This window comes from Panthera leo, chromosome D3 (genome assembly GCF_018350215.1).
Source record: "Panthera leo isolate Ple1 chromosome D3, P.leo_Ple1_pat1.1, whole genome shotgun sequence".
In the NCBI taxonomy this organism is placed as follows: domain Eukaryota; kingdom Metazoa; phylum Chordata; class Mammalia; order Carnivora; family Felidae; genus Panthera; species Panthera leo.
In genome coordinates, this window is record NC_056690.1 from 52,998,146 (window position 1) to 53,015,383 (window position 17,238).

Below are 17,238 nucleotides of genomic sequence, written 5' to 3' on the forward strand. Positions count from 1 at the left end.
GGGAAGTCAGTCACAGACCCGCAGACACCGAAGAGCTGGAGCCTCGGATTTTATGCGAACGGCTGCCTAAGTCGTACAGAGAGTTGATTCGGTGGCCTCTGCCGGAGTAAATTTACTGCAGACATCCAAGTGCAGTTCAGACAGGGTTTTCATCTGTGGCACACCTTTCTTGGGGGGGTCTTATTTTTGTTTTTAGAAATTCCATACCCAATATGGCAGTGATGCAACAAAATTACCAGAAGTTAAAGACGTTAATTGATTAATTAATTAAGGGAATCCAGTTTACAAAATAATAATAACAATAACAAAATCAAGGGTAAGTTACACAGAAAACGGATCTCTTGAGGCCCTAGATGCTGACTAAATGTGAGCCCCTGCTGTTCTCCAAGACCCTCCCTTGTCCCAAATTAAAGCCATCCACCGACCTTCTTATAACTGATCTCCTAAAGCAGACTCCTGGACATCTACTGGAGATGTCTCTCTTCCTTTCCTACCACCGAAACCAGAGTTTGCAGTAAGACAAGAAAAAGAATGGGATGCAATTTATGTTTGGCTTGCAACCTACTTAAACTAGGTGAATTATGGCAGGCTTCAACCTGGAAAATTAAAATATAAAAGCAGTATGCTTGCAGCTCTCCAGAAAACAAGGACAGGGCATTCTGACTCCTTCCTGCACCTCTTTTCAACTGCAGACTTAAACCCAGGAAGTCCCTCCACAAAGGAGAAACTTGTCTGTCCCAATTCATTTGGTTTGTCTCCTCTGGGGTGTTTGGAGAAACCTGTTTGAAAAGCCAACCACATCACTCACAGCATTTCAGTTCCTGAGAACATGTACCATCCTATACCATCATACACAGAGCCAAAATTATTATAATACTGACCATATAGTTAAACTCAAAAGCGATGTCAAACACTACACGGTTTACAGTCTATGTATTAGTCCCATGCTCTGTTTCGTTCATGAATGACACATAATGAGTTGTTCTGTTATTTCCATATCCACAGAATTTGTCATTGAACCTTTGCTAGTAAAATAAGCCTGGGTCATCATCATGAGACTATAGCTGACATGCTTCTGTTTCCCTACTTTTTAACCCTCGTGTTTTTCCAGCAATGATTTCATAAACACACCTCATCCTATTAGTGACATCATGATCTCTAGCATGAAGCCTTCCAGAGGACGGAGAAGCAAGCTAGTTTCAGGTTCTAGAAATCTACTCAGGCTATCATCATAGTCTTTGACAATAGGACATTTCCAAACTCTTGTCTTGCCCTTTAACCCCTAATGCCCTAAGGGTAGCTTACGTTTTCTTCCCTCATTCCAGAAAAGGGCAGAAGAGCAATCTGAAAAGAATTCATCTTAGATATTTATTTTCATCTTTCGCACTAAGTACCTAATTGAGGCTATTAAAATGGTGATGGGAGGGGGTGTATTGTGACTTTTGTTAAAACAAAGAATGAAATATAAGGGACTTACCCGAAAGAAGTAGCCTAATTCATTCAGTGTGTTTAGATTAGGCCACAGGGTCACTGAAGTGGATTCCTCTATAATACAGGTTTGAAATAACAGCTATAAATTTGAAGAGACAATGAAATGGGTATAGGAGAATTTTTTTAAGAATGTCTTTTGGGGTGCCTGGATGGCTCAGTTGGTTAGGCATCCAACGCTTGCTTTTGGCTCAGGTCATCATCTCACGGGGTTCTGAATTTGAACTCTGCCTCTGTCTCTGCACGGGCAGTGGGGAGGCTGCTTGGGATTTTTTCTCTCTCTCTCCCTCTCTCTCTGTCCCTCCCCTGCTTGCACTGTTTCTCTCTCTCTTTCTCTCTCTCTCTCTCAAAATAAATAAACATTAAAAAATACACTTATGGGGCGCCTGGGTGGCTCAGTTGGTTAGGTGTCTAACTCGGTTTCGGCTCAGATCGTGATCTCAAGGTTTGTGGGTTCAAACCCACCACTGGCCCCACAGCTGGCAGTGCCAGTATGGAGACTGTTGGGGATTTTCTCTCTCCCTTTCTCTCTGCCCCCCCAACATTGTCTCTCTCAAAATAAATACACAAACAAATAAAAAATACTCATTAAAAAAATGGCTTGTCTTTTGCCTGTGAAGACGACTCTGCTGACTTGAACTGGTTTTCAATGTGCTATAGTAAATAGTGCACCAGACCAGAAGTCAGGAACAACTTCCTTTAAGTCTTGGATGGTTCAAGGAACCTCTCAGGCCTCAACACTCGCGCACAGTTAAGTGAGATCATTAAAGTTAACACTGGGTGCAGTCTATGGTTAACTTGCACTTCTAAAATTGAACTACTGGTGGCTGATTTTTTTTAAAAGGCCAGCTAGAAATGGATGTTTATTTACACACAGAAAATCAGAATCAGAGTGGTCCTTAAGGAGAGGAATGAACAGCAACCCCAGGTCCACAGGGGCACATCTATGCAGCCTGGCTTCCCAGTTTCCTAATTTCAGAAACTGGAAAGTAAACATATTAATGGCGACCAGAAGTCCCAGTTACTCACTGAGGTGTACATGGAGACAGCTCTTCCCGACATGATTTCTGCCAGTCCTCCCGCCGCTGGATCCTGGAGAGGAGGGTCCGTGGGCACAGGAGATCCTCAGGGCAAATCTGTCTTGGCATGGTGTAGGGCACAGAATGGAACCGAAAAGCAAAGGAAGCACAGACTTACAGGGAAAAGAAAAACTAAAGGACATCACCTAGTTACTTTAGAGGTGCATGTACAGAGGGAAGCCTCTGATAGCCACAACAAAATGAGCACAGAGCATTTACCTCTCAGAGTTGTTGCAAAATTAAATGGCATGATGTATGAAAGGCATACAGAATAAGACCTCACATATTCTAAGTGATTCCTAAGTGTTGGTTAGTTTGGGCATCCCCCCTCCGGTGCTGCTGTGTGTCTACAAGCCATTCATACCCCCACCCCACTTCATCCCCACCCCAGCTCTCTACTTCCTGTTTTTCTACTACCCACCTCAGCTCCTGGCCTCGGGCTGAACCCCAGGGTTAAGTCACTCACCACACCAAAATCCTTCAACCCCCCCTTCCCTTCAACATGACCCCCACACCTTGTCTGACACAAAGGGATTGACTATGCAACACTAATATGGGATGCCACCGTCCATGCTGGTCGTATCTTTTCTGAAAATTTAGACAATTTTTTCTTTAAAAGAATCCTTTTCTGGTAGAACATTTTTGAATGCTGTTCATTTTCCAATAAATAAAATTTTTATTTTTCTAATGCTGTCCATGTTTCTTGGAAGTTCTCCTTTCGAAATTGGCCTCAATAAAGCATAGTGTACTAACCACACTCAATTTCCATGACATTTCAAAGTATATTTTTGAACTTAGTAAGGGATAGAGTGTGAAATAAACTATAAATCAATTTTTATTACAGTACTTTTCACTTAACACACCCTCAATAAAAACAAGCCAATAAAAGAATTTTGAGGCAATTGTGTTGAACATGACTAGAGACGGTTCGTGACATCTGCCATTGATACATGGAGTGCCAGGAGTGCTATGAACAAATTTACAAAAACGTAAAACTACAAAATTTTCATTTGTTTTCTTTAATAATTGACTCATAGGACAAGTATTTACTGAGAACCTACTATGTCCCGGGCATTGTTCTCAGCATTGAGAATGCTGTGGTGAACAAGACAAGCCACATGCTCAAGGGAAACCCCTAAGGAAAAATAAAATAACTGGGTAGGACAAGAATCACTCTCTATCTGAAAATTACATCCTGCTGACTCCTTTGTAAAAGAAAAGGTTAATATCGAGTTAAGTTCAAAATGGTACTTAAACAGCATTCTACAAGGATTGGTGATTTTAAAAGTCACCAGTATGAAAATTGTGTGTTAAGTTTGTTCATGGATTATGAAATGTTACCCTTCTGTTAAATGGACCAAGAGACAAGAAATGCACAGTTCTGTGAGATAACCTAGCCTAGAGGATACTTTTTTCTTCTTCCCTTGCAGACTCTACCCACGCATTCTCATTGGCTAGCTCCTTCTGCTTTGACTCCTAAATATTGACCCACACAAACACATCTGTGTTTTTTTTCAGACCTTTGCACTCAGGCCCTTTCTACCGTAGGTGCTTTGTACAAGCTCTTTCCTCTACCTGGAACTTCCTTCCATCTCTCTAGCTTGGTTACCAATCCTGTCCAGCCTGCAAAGATCACCTTTTATTTTCTCCTCTTCCAGGTCAAATCCTATCAGGTCAAGTCTTCCTCATTAAACAGCTGCCTCTTATTTAGAGCACTTGTCACAAAGTTAAATTTGTTGGAATCATTATTTGCTTAATATTTGTTTCTTATTAAAGACTGTACAGTTTCCTGACTTCAGAGACTTGCTTTTTCTGGCTCAGCCTTCCAGCTCCAGCTCTACCCATCATGAATCCTGGCCCACAGTAGACACCTAATAAGTATTTGCTGAATGTGTGAGTAAATGAATGAATAAATGAGTGATACCTGAGCATTTTTTTTTTTGATAAGTAATTCTTTGTCATTCTTTCTCTGTTTTTAATATTTATTGAGCTATTAAAGTGATGCCTTGGGTCAAATTTAGCAGGATGAGCATTCCTAATCTGATCTCATACATGATGGACATGTATTAGTATAGTTGCTAAAATGTGAGATGGGCCTGCCAAGGATTTCTAGTGTGTTTTTTGCTCAAAAACAGACAAATGTGCTAATAGATTTTAACTTAGAACTCAGAAAGAGACCAGTGCATAAGCGGGAACTGTATATCTGATAAAAATGTGAACAGCACAAACCACTGAGAAGAGGAGAAATTAATTAGTGGTGGCATTAGGAAAACTGAATCATTATGGGAGAAAAACAAAACTGATTCCCTACTTAGCGCCACATACAAAGTGGCCTCCAGATGGGTTAAACTTTCCTGTAGTGATATCTACATGATCCACAGGTGGAGAAAGATTTTTGAAATGATACCTAAAAAGCATATATCATATAGTAATAATAATAAACTAAGATATATTTGATTAGATTAAAAGTCACGCTTTCTATTCAGCAAAGGACATTGTGAATAAAATTAAGAGGCAGATGATAGATTGGGAAAGACATCAGCTATGACTAAAACACACACGGGAATAATCTAGAACATGCAAGGAATGCCTACACATCAATGGGAACATGACAGAAACTTCAATAGGAAAAAATGGCCAGAGTATGCCCAGGTACTTTACAACAGAGGAATCTCAAAGCCTGCGAAGTATATTTTTAAAAATTAGGGAAGCACACATTAAAATCATAAAACATACTCCTACACCTGTTGAGCTGGCAAAATTAGAAGCTGTTATCCCTTGTCAAAGTGACTCCCCAATTAAATCTAACTCTCCAGCTTCCCAGCTGCTGCACACTCATAGTTGAACGTGGCTAACTCTGGACTCATACCCAAGTTCAGGAGTTTCACTTCAAGGCCATGGTCACTGCTTTAAGCAGGAGTTAATACTGCCCACAGCCTTACCCTATCTGTCTAGTCCACCCACTGCCTCATTTTCCTTGGCAATTTTTTCATAACCTCCTTTTCTCTGCTCAAACCTCTTGTACAGCCCCCCTTGGTTCTCACTTTCCATTCTGACCTAGTTTTCCATTTTGCAGGTGAAAGAAACTGTCATGAACTTCTACAAGCTTCTCCATACGCACCACCTGCCTTGCCTCTGTACCATCTACATGGCCTTTTCTTCTGTGTTACGGAAGAACTGCCTCTGTTCGCAGTGAAGTTCAACTTCTCCCTTTGTGGATTCATTCCTGTCTCTTCCCACCTATTGAAGGACATTGGTCCAGCAATTCTGCTCCTTGTCTCCTATGTTATCAATTTAATCCATCACTATCCTCCTTAGTACTATGTAAGCTAAACTAAACTTAAAATAAAACAAAAACAGCAACAACAAAAAACACCAGAAACCTCTACCCTTCTAAGCCCTATCTCTTTGTCCAGCTATGACACCCCATTTTTCTGTTTTCCTTTACAAAAAAAAAAAATATCTAGGAAAAGATGTTTTATATTTACTGTCTTTGATTTCTTTCTTTGTTATTGCTTGAACCCTTTCTAATCAGGTTTTCTTGCCTACTGCTTCACCAAATGTGGTGGTGTTTCTTTTTTAAATATTTTTAAAGGTTTGTTTTTATTTGTTTATTTTTGAGAGAGAGAGAGCACAAGCAGGGGAGGGGATGAGAGAGAGAAAGAGAGAGAGAGGATCCCAAGCAGGTTCCCCACCATCAGCACATGGGGCTTGATCCCAGGACATGAGATCATGACCTGAGCCAAAATCAGGAGTCTGACACTTAACCAACTGAGCCACCCAGGCGCCCCCAAGTGTGTTTTTACAAAGGTTGCAGAGACTTCCATATTACTATTCTATTCATTTTTCAGCTTCATGTTTTTATCTTAATTGCAGAGAGTTTGCACGCAGTCCTTGAAACACATTCTTCACTTGGTTTCTGTTTTTCCTTCTCCACCTCACTAACTGATTCCACTTCCCCTCCAGCACGTTTAACTAGTCAAGTGCCCAGAACTCAATGATTGGACCTTTCTTCTGGTTCTATCCCCACCCACCCCCTTGTTGATCTCACCTAGACTTCTAACTTAAAACACCATCTCCATGTTAATGACTGGCAAACCAAAAGGAGTATCCCACACATTTCCCTTGAATTCCAGGCTCCAACTCTCTAGCTTAGACATGTAGAAAGCATTGCAAAGTTAATCTTTCCAGTTCTGCATTCCTGATTTTCCCCATTAATGATACTCACTCCACATTCTTTTCCCTTTCAATTAATGGCAACGCCATTCTTCCAATTGTTCTCGTCAAAACATATTGCAGACTTCCTCTTTTCTCTTCTACTCTAAATACAATCTGTCAGTAAATCTTATGAACTCTACCTTTAAAGCACACCCAGAATCTGTCCTTCCCACCATATCCATCTTCGCCCAGATCACTGCTGTCTCCCCCCTGGGTTATTCAAAAAACCTCCTCATTGGTCTTTCTGTTTCCGACATGCCTCACTTCAATCTGTTTTCAACCCAGCATCTATAATGTCCTTGGTAAAAAATAAGTCAGATCATGACATTTCTCTACCCAAACTCGTCTAGAATGGTTCCAAAAATTAAAAGATAAACAAAACAAAACCCGTGGAGGTGCCTCATCTCATTTAGATCAAATCCAGATTTGGTCCCGTGGTCCACAGGGCCTTACACATTCCACCGCGTGTCTCCCAGACTCTAATTCTTACTTGCCCCTCACACGCTGTGCTGCCAGCCACATGGAGCTCTTGGCTGTCCCACGAACATGGTGGGCACGCTTCTCCTCGGGCTGTCCTTTCTGTATGCAATGATCCTCCCCTAGATGGCCACACTGCTTGCTCTCACCTCCTTCAGCCTTGACCCTTGTGTCTCCTTCTCTTTGAGGCCTTCCTTGTGCACCCTAATTAAAATTTCAAACTGCCAATGACTTTCTCTGGATTCCAGCTAAGAGCCTGGTGGGTTTACTGTGGCTCCTTCCCCTGGCAGGTCTTTGTCTCTTGCACTACAAGACTGCGGAACCAGCTTTCTGTTTATCAGAGGGTTTTGCCTTAGTTTGTTAGCTTCCTACCCTATGAAGGTTTAGAACTCAACAAATGTCTTGAAGGGAAAACCAGAGGTATATGAAATCCCTCAAGTGACGACCACTCTAGCCCTGTGCAATGACTAAAATTTTGCTCCCTGTTTCTCTCTTCCCACACAATGGCCTTATGCTTTGGCTGAGCCTGGGTTCTTAGCAGCAAGCCAGTGTCTGGTATCTTGAAAGGCTCCCTGGGGGAAAAAGATGAAGTTATCTTACAGAGGATACACTCACTTTTCTCTGGTGCTCTCCCCTCTGGAATATTAGCTTTGCTAGCTCTTGTTGATTCTACAACTTCTGATCTCTCAAAACAGATCAGTTTTATATTTCATCTGGCTCTTCTTGTTGGTCTTGGTGGGAGCTTTGGTCTCCTATGAGCTACTCCATCCTACTATCTGTGTCTCATATATTTTACTGATTTTACTTTCTTGGTCTATCTCTCTCTATTAGAATGTCATTTTTGGTGCACCTGGGTGGATTAGTCGTTTGTGTCCAACTTCAGCTCAGGTCATGATCTCACAGTTTGTGGGTTCAAGCCTTGCATCGGGCTCTGTGCTGATGGCTCAGAATCTGGAGCCTGGTTCAGATTCTGTGTCTCCCTCTCTCTCTCTGTCCCTCCCTCACTTGTGCTTGCTCTCTCTCTCTCTCTCTCTCTCTCCCTTTTTTTCATGAGGTCTTATATTGGTCTCCACTTTCAGTGGTTATCGTTGTGCCTGTCACAGAGTAGGCCCTTAGTAAACAGTTGTTGAACAAATATGTATATAAGCTATCCAACTACCTGTAACCCATAGACTAATTATTAACAAATGATGACATTACTTTGAGATAAGTACATGTAAAATGGTGGCTATAAGCAAACCTGAAATTTACACCAGGGCATCCGAGAAGGCATTCCATAAAGAGGCTGTGATCCTTCAAAACAATTGAAAATATTCAGTGAGAAATTTGTGTAATTTCCAGTTGCAGGAAGCGTATGAACAACATTAACAAACAGTGGTCATAAACATGAGACTCAAATCGATAACAACAAGTCCCAGAATTCCTAATTACAATCATTGGCTCACAATGAAGCTGTATTCCATTCAGACAATTCTATGGAGCTTGCTCCAGAGAAAGTAATAGCAGGAATTGATGGTTGGATTTTTCATCTAATCAGTTTGGGGGAAGCCAGCCAATAAATATTGGATGGATAGATATAGAGATAGATAGATAGATAGATAGATAGATAGATAGATGATAGATAGAGCAAGCTATAGGTATCAATAGCTATCCTGCTGAAGATTGAAGTGTCATTATCAGGGGCTAAGAGGTAGAGGAGAGAGGGAGATGCTATTTAAAGGGTTCAAGCCTTCGGTTATAAAATGAATAAGCTTTGGAGATCTAATGTATAGCTTGGTGACTATAGTTAATAACATTGTATTTTGTACTTGCAATTTGCTAAGAGGGTAGACCTTAAAGTGTTCTCACCACACACACACACACACACACACACACACACACACACACAAACCAAAAAAAGGCAACTCTGAATTGATGGATTTCTTAATTACTCTGATTCTGATAATCATGTCATGAAGTATATGTGTAGTAAACCATCACATTGTACACTTTCTGCATATAAATTTTATTTGTCAATTAAACCTCAATAAAACTGAAGAGCAAAACCGAAAACAAGTGCCGTCATTCCCCTGACATTTGCCTGGCCAGTGACTGTGCTAGAACTCCCAGCCTCCCCCACGATTTACAGTCTCAGCCGAGTGGGCCTTCTGGGAAACACAGTCCCGTCAAACACGAACCTGTTCAAGTACTTCCAGTGTGTGCTAGCCTGTTCAAAAGGTCATCTTAATATGCCGCAACTATCTTTCAAATCTTTTCTTCCTTCTCAATGTCCTGTATTCAGTTTGTTGCTGCTTCCTGAACATTTGGATGTAACTCTTTCCTTCTTTCTATTTCTCAACAACTATCACCACAGAAATTAAAATAAGCCACCTCCTCTTTCTCTGAGCACTTCTTTTTTTTCTCATCTCTTCTTTTTCTTTTTTCTTATAACAAATTTATTGAAATAGAATTCGTGTCTTTCTTTCTCACACTCATTTTACTTCATTTAATAGCAATCATCACTAGCATGTGGCTGGCTAGCATGATTTTCATAACAAATCCTAGAGTCTAGAATAAGGGTGAAGGGGTCCTTGAAGGGAGAGAAGGAAAGAGCTGTAAGGGGGTAATGCCTAGCTGGTCCTTGCTGAGCAGAGGAAAGACAAGACTCTTTGAATATTCATACCAAAAAAATTTATACCACTAGCTACTTAGACAGGAAGTTAATTTAAAAGGTGGTCCCTGCCATAAATGAACTTCTAATTTGGGGGGATGGATTACTTGGATATGAAGTAATAAAGGGTGGGTGGGAGGTGGGACTGGGGAGTGTCAAGTATGTCCTTTCTGACTTTGAGACAGAACAAGACTTCCTGGAACTCTGACAAATACCTCAAGTTTAAAATGTCTCAAACCAAAGCCATTGTCTTTCCATAAAAAAAAAAAAAAAAAAAAAAAGCAACTCCTTTGTGTTTCTCTTCCTTGTAGTTAATGGTTTCATGATCCTCCCACTTACTCAAGAAAGGAACCAGGGAATCATCCTCGACATCATCTCTGCTTCACATCCATCGGTCTCCAGGTTAATTGCTGTATTTGACTCCTCATCTCTCATCTGGACTGTGTTCATTGGCCTTCCATCCAGCTCTATGAGCCGTCCAATCCACCCTCCGTAATTGTGGCTTTCCAAGTGTGTTTCTTGGAACTCCAGTTTTCTTGTTTTTTGCTCGTTTTGTTTTGCTTTTGGCTGTTTGGTTGGGGCTCTGTTCGTTTTGGGAATCCCTACTTCCACTTCCACTAGAATGCCTCCTTTGATGTTGCGCACAGATCCTTCCCTAGCTTCCCCGCCTAAAGAAAAGCTTTTCCAAGTCTTCCATGCATACAGGCTCTGACATGTGCCTCTGTTATTTGGTATCTGACCAAAGTGTTGCAATTACTTGATTTATAAATCTGTCTCCTCCGGGAGTGCATTAATTTTCTATTCTTCGTATGCTCAGATAATTGCAGAATTCTGGGTTTGATCTATGTTGGGACAAAGAGTGGATGATACTGTTAGTAACAAAGAGAAGGATGGCAGCAAAATGCTAGTTTGTGAAGGCATTAAATAATTTGCCTCTGAGGGTACTGAGTTTGATATTTCTGTGAGCCATAAAGCTGGAAATAGTTAGTAAGAAATATGGATGTGGAATTCAGGGGACATCCAGTCTGGAGATGCAAACTTGATTATTAGCAGCATACAGATAACTAGGACAACTCCAAATGGTAACAATTAATCTATTTGCTCCATAGATTCTGGTGTGGAGAGGATTGTTCTGTTGTAAGAAAGTCTATGTTTTGTATCCTCCTTCTTATAGACTTTTACCAGCTGAAGATTGAAATTTACATTGTAGGGGTGCCTGGGTGGCTCAGTCAGTTAAGCCTCTGACTTCAGCTCAGGTCGTGATCTTGTGGCTCTTCAGTTCGAGCCCCGCGTTGGGCTCTGTGCTGACAGCTCAGAGCCTGGAGCCTGCTTCAGATTCTTCATCTCCCTCTCTCTTCCCCCGTTTCCCCCGCTCATGATCTGTCTCTCTTTCTCTCTCAAAAGTAAATAAAGATTTTAAAAAATTAAAAAAAAAAAGAAATTTACGTTGTAAAATGTCATGAATAAGCAACATAGATTCATAGTTTCCTATAATTCTCTTTTAGGATGAAGAAGTTAGGAACATTTTTTCCATTGTATTATAGATATGGAAGGCCATTTGAGGAGAAATGTTCAGGGTGCAACCATTGGTCAGACTTGCATTTAAATCCTGGCTGTATGAAAATCTACCAGTCTGAGCTTGATTAAGTCTGCTAACCTCTGTCAGCGTCAGTTTTCTTATTAGTAAATAGGAATAGTAATGCCTAAATTGTACACACATTGTTAATATTTTCAATGAGATAATATCTGTGAAAAGAAAACTCTGAGGGTGCCTGGGTGGCTTAGTTGGTTAAACGTCCAACTTTGGCTCAGGTCATGATCTCACAGTTCGTGAGTTTGAGCCCCACATGGGGCTCTGTGCTGACGGCTCAGAGCCTGGATCCTGTTTCAGATTCTATGTCTCATTCTGTCTCTGCCCCTCTGCTGCTCATGGTCTCTCTCTCTCTCAAACAAAAACAAAAACATTAAAAAAAGAACATTCTGGAATGCTTGCACATGGTAGGTGCTCAATAAATGTCTTCAAAAACCATTTATTGAGTTCCCTCTATGTGCTATGCACTGTTCTAGGCACAAAGATCCCTTCCTTGGTGGAGCTTACACTCCAGTGCAGGGAGAGGAGAGGAAACAATAAACAATGAACACAATGAACAAGTAAATTCTATTTTATGCCAAATGACAATGTAATTCATTGGACATTGAAACTCGTAGTGCAGAGAGCCACAGACTTCAATGCCTGCAGGGGCCAGAAAAGAAATCAAAATAAATATGCCAGGTTGGATGAAAAAAACAGCCCTTTTTAATTATTCTGCTTTTGAGAAAGATAAGAATACAGACAATATGACTCTTTTCTCTTCCTAAATCTACCTTCAAAAAATGATAGTACAGGGCTTGCTTCCGCGACACAAGTACGAAAATTGGGACGATACAGAGGATGAGCATGGTCCCTGTGCAAGGATGACACTCAAATTCATGAAGCATTCCATATTTAAAAAGAAAGAAGGAAGGAAGAAAGGAAGAAAGGAAGAAAGAAAGGAAAGAAAGAAAGAAAGAAAAGGGAGGAGGGAATAGTACAAGTGTCATAACAAATGGCAGTTGGCACCCTTCCTATCTGAGACACGAATGGCAAGCTTCACAGGTCACCGGCATCGGCAGAGGGCACTGGGAATGCCACTTTTTCACTTCTAGCCAATTGGTGGCCTTTGGGAACATGGACTTGGGGTCACCAGAACTGCCAAGTCTTCAAGAGAACTCACAAATTTACATTTTGGGTAAAATGTCTTGTTTGGAATACAGCCATGTATTTATAATTTTTTTCAACTGTAAAAGTTTCCCGTCTTCTCCTTTCCTCCTCCTCTCAGAAATTTGCCAGCTACATCTGGCCAGCAGACGTAAGCAAGTTTTAATGTCTAACACACCTTACATTTTACCTACTTGATTTTTTAAAATATGTTTTTGCTCTGCAGTATTTTGTCAAACTTGGCGAGTGAAAGAGCGTGTCTCTTCACTCTAACTATATAGTCCCTTAACTAATGTATAAGGAATTAATATTTTGTCAAGAATTGTATTGGCCTGGGGCAGAGTGACACTGATTACGAATAAGAAACAGTATTCCTCCTGCACATTTGTCCCCAGATTATAAACCCCTCCCTTAGTTACAGTGCCCTGATTTTGTTCAGCTGAAAAACCCTATCTCTCACTCTTTCTTGTTGATAGAGATGAAATTGTGACTAAGTTCTCCCAAGGATATACAGAAGTTGTTGGAGAGAGCTTCTGGAATGCTCCCTAAAAGTCATCTCTTCCTCCTTCTTCTTTTTTTTTTTTTTTTTTTTTTTTTTGGATGGAGAGAGAGTTCAAGCAGGGCAGAGCAGCAGAGGGAGAGAGAAAGAGAGAGAGAGAGAATGAATTTCAAGCCAACTCCAGGCTCAGCATGGAGCTAGATGTGGGGCTTGATCCCATGACACTGGGATTGTCTTTTTTCCTGTCATAGGCACGGATATGATGGCTGGAGCTGCGTTAGTCATCTTGCGATTGTGGAGCAATTCGTACAAACGATGGTTGAGCAGAAAAAATGAAGGTGCCGAGGACATTAAGAAGCGTCCGTAGAAATCCAAGACTTTGAACTTGTTTTACATTTAGTGAAAATAAACTTTTACATTGTCTAAGACACTTTATTTCTTTTAAAAAAATGTTTATTTATTTTTGGGGCGGGGAGGGGAAGAGAGAAAGGGAGGCAGAGGATCTGAACGGGGCTCTGCACTGACTGCAGAGAACACAATGTGGGGCTCAGACTCAGGAACCGTGAGAACATGACCTGAGCCCAAGTCTGAAGTTTAAACGACTGAGCCACCCGGGCGCCCATAAGCCCCTTTATTTCTGTTACCAAGTAGTCTAAGACCAGTCCTAGCCAATTCACTGGAGTCATTTTTTTTAAATACATTTTTATATAGCCTCTAACATAAAAGAGCAGAATTCCAGCTGAGTCAATTAGCATATGGAATCACCATTTGTCATACACTAAAATCATAAAATTGTCTTCTTTGTCACATGCTGAAACCTCTGCAATTTCCTGTGTTTGTCAAACTCAACTTTACTCATTTTGAAGTCTATTTAAGTTGGCATAAGTTTTAGATAATGATAGAAATTCACTGGGGGGCGCCTGGGTGGCTCAGTCGCTTGAGTGTCTGACTTCAGCTCAGGTCAGGATCTCCCGGTTTGTGAATTTGAGCCCCGAGTCTGGAGCCTGCTTCAGACTCTCTCTCTCTCTCACTCACTCTCTCTCTCTCTCTCTCCCCCTTCCCTGCTTGTGCTCTCTCTCTCTCTCTCTCTCTCTTTCAAAAATAAATAAACATTAAAAAGATTTTTAAAAATGAAATTCATTAGATTAATAGAAAATAAATTTTAAAAATATTTTTATGTTTATTTATTTTTGAAACAGAGAGAGCACAATAAGGGGAGAGACAGAGAGAGAGAGAGACAGACAGACAGACAGAATCTGAAGCAGGCTCCAGGCTCTGTGCTGTCAGCACAGAGCCCCACGAACCATGAGATCATGACCTGTGCCAAAGTCAGATGCTTGACCGACTGAGCCATCCAGGCCCCCTGGAAAAGAAATTTTATTTACGTTTATTTACCTGAAATTAACTGAAAAATAAGATCATGCCTCAGGCTATTAGAAAGGAGCAAAATATTGAATCTTTCAGACTCATAAGGCAACACATTACTTTGATCACACAATTCATAGGAACAGAGGATGAAGTGGGAAAAGTAGTTCACTACATTTCAAAATCTGTGTCTTGGGGCACCGGGGTCACTCTGTCAGTTAAGCATCTGACTCTTGATTGCTGCTCAGGTCACAATCTCACAGTTTGTGAATTTGAGCCCCACACAAGGCTCTGCGCTGCTGGTGTAGAGCCTTGGGATTCGGTCTCTCTCCCTCGCTTTCTGCCCCTCCCACACTTGCACTGTCTCTGTCTCTCTCAAAATAAATAAACTTTAAATATATATACCTATATATATTATATAAATATATATACCTATACATATTATATAAATATATATACCTATACATATGTAATATATACACCTATATATATTATAGTCGAAAAGATTGAAACAAATGAGATTCGATGACTTATTAAAGATCATACAAGAGGTCTCTTCACTCCTAGTTCACAGGTTCCTACAGACAGGATTCTGACTTTAGAGAGGCTTGAAAAGTCCATTTTCAAGAGATCCAGAAAAGATACCCCTTTCTTGATTTCCACGGAACAATTAGTACTTCATTTTATCTTGAGACAATTTAGAAAACACTGAAATGTCTTCAAGACTAACCATTTTAAAATCTTAGCCAAAAGAAAATGAGTTCCCAAATTTACTGAATCACGCTTTAGGTAAATCAATTATTCCCATTCAATCTCTGTTCTCTCCTTATATCAGACTAAGATTCGGCTTTATTTAACAGGAAACCTAAAAAGTCATTGCTTAAACACACAAAGGTTTATTCACTCAAGTGAACAAGTCTAAAGGTAGGAAATCCAGGACAGGTTTGGGGCTCCACAAAGTTATCAGGGATCCAGGCTCCTTCTATCTTTATGCTCCCCCATTCTCCATGGTTATTGATTGCTTTCAATATGAAACTCATAACAGGGTTACGTGAGCACTGGGCATCACATCTGTGTTCTAGGCATCATGAAATACAACTGGGGGAAGCAGGGGTACCTGGCTGCCTTCATGGGTAGAGTATGTGACTCTTGATCTTGGGGTTGCGAGTTCAAGCCCCACATTGTATGTAGAGCTTACTTAAAACAAAACAAAATACAAATGGAGGAAAAATAAAAGGTCTTCCAGATGAATCAGCTCCTTTAAGACCCCTACTCAGAAATCTTATACACAGCATTTCACTTACTTCTCACTGACCAGAATTTAAGGTATGCCACACTCGGTTCAAGGGCATTGGGAAATCGGGGTCTCTTCGCTGGGCACATAACCACACTGAATGAAATCAGAGCTCTGTCTGTAATGAAGAACTAAGTTAGAAGATGGTTGGTTGACAGCCAGCAGTCTCTGCCATGGCCCTCACAAAATATCAAGGGACATGAGTTTCTAAATGGCAACTGTCTTCTTAATGTTTAACTTCAAATATATTTAATATAAAAACATCTATACCGAATTAATATTTAAAATTCGTGGTTAATATTGAACACATTTAATAATTACTTACATTCTTTATTTCTATTTTGTTATATATTTAATACTAATAAGGCACCATATTAAATTAAAAAAATTAAAACAACTCTGGTGCTTACTTTGACAGCACATGTACTAAAAATGGGGTGTCTGGGTGGCTCAGTTGGTTAAGCGTCAACTCTTAGCTTCAGCTCAGGTCATGATCTTACAGTTTCATGTGTTTGAGCCCAGCATCGGGCTCAACACTAGCAGTGAGGAGCTTGCTTGGAATTCTGTCCCTCTCTCTCCACCCCTCCCTGACTCACGCTATCTCTTTCTCTCTCAAAATAAATAAACTTAAAAACAACACAAAACAAAACAAAGAAACAAACAAAAACAACTCTGAAAGTTTGTCTCAATTTTCTTCTACCTAGTCTGAAACAAAAAGAAATAATCATGACAGAATTTGGTTACTTAATATAACACAACTGGTTCTGACAGGTTCTCAGCCACACCTATAATACTCAAAGTCAGCTACACCCAGAAAAAGAAAACCTTAAAAACGTACATGGAGATAAATTGGCTCAGTAAGAAAAGCGTACATTAAGACAGCCATTCACCAAAATAAAATCAGGAAACTGTGAATGTATTGTTTAAATTATCAGGATTATTCAGGTTGGTTTTCAAACATCATTTGGTTAATTTTATTGGATAGGCTTGATCAAAACTCATTAGTATCAAAATGTGATTTTTTTAAATTATGGGTTAGCAGTATTAATTTACTAAGTAAAGTGACAATGAGCATGTCATTTACCTAAATTTGGTTACCTTGTGTGTTATCGTATACTCTCCAATGCAAAGCACTCAGGTATGAAGTTCGCAGAGTCAATTATCCAGCTACAGAAGAACACAGAGTGGGTGGTTCTGCTTTATGGATGGCGAGAGGCAAGCAGTCTTGAATTTGGGCCACCAAGTGAGCTGGGACAATTTCCCTACCACACGGTAGCCACAGACCTGATGCCTGAGGCTACTTGTGCAGCTCATGGGTTCCTCTTGCAGGAACCTACTTGCAGGTTCCTCTCAAGGGATCATTTACATGCTATTCAAGGTTTCAGGTGCATACAGATCTCCTGGGGATCTTGTTGAAAAGCACATTATGAT

At 40.4% G+C, this 17,238-nt stretch overlaps 1 pseudogene; it reads left to right on the top strand.

Annotated features, from left to right (window-relative positions):
• The first annotated feature begins 12,300 nt into the window (after positions 1–12,300).
• On the top strand, positions 12,301–12,401 carry LOC122204353 (annotated as a pseudogene).
• The last annotated feature ends 4,837 nt before the right edge of the window (positions 12,402–17,238 follow it).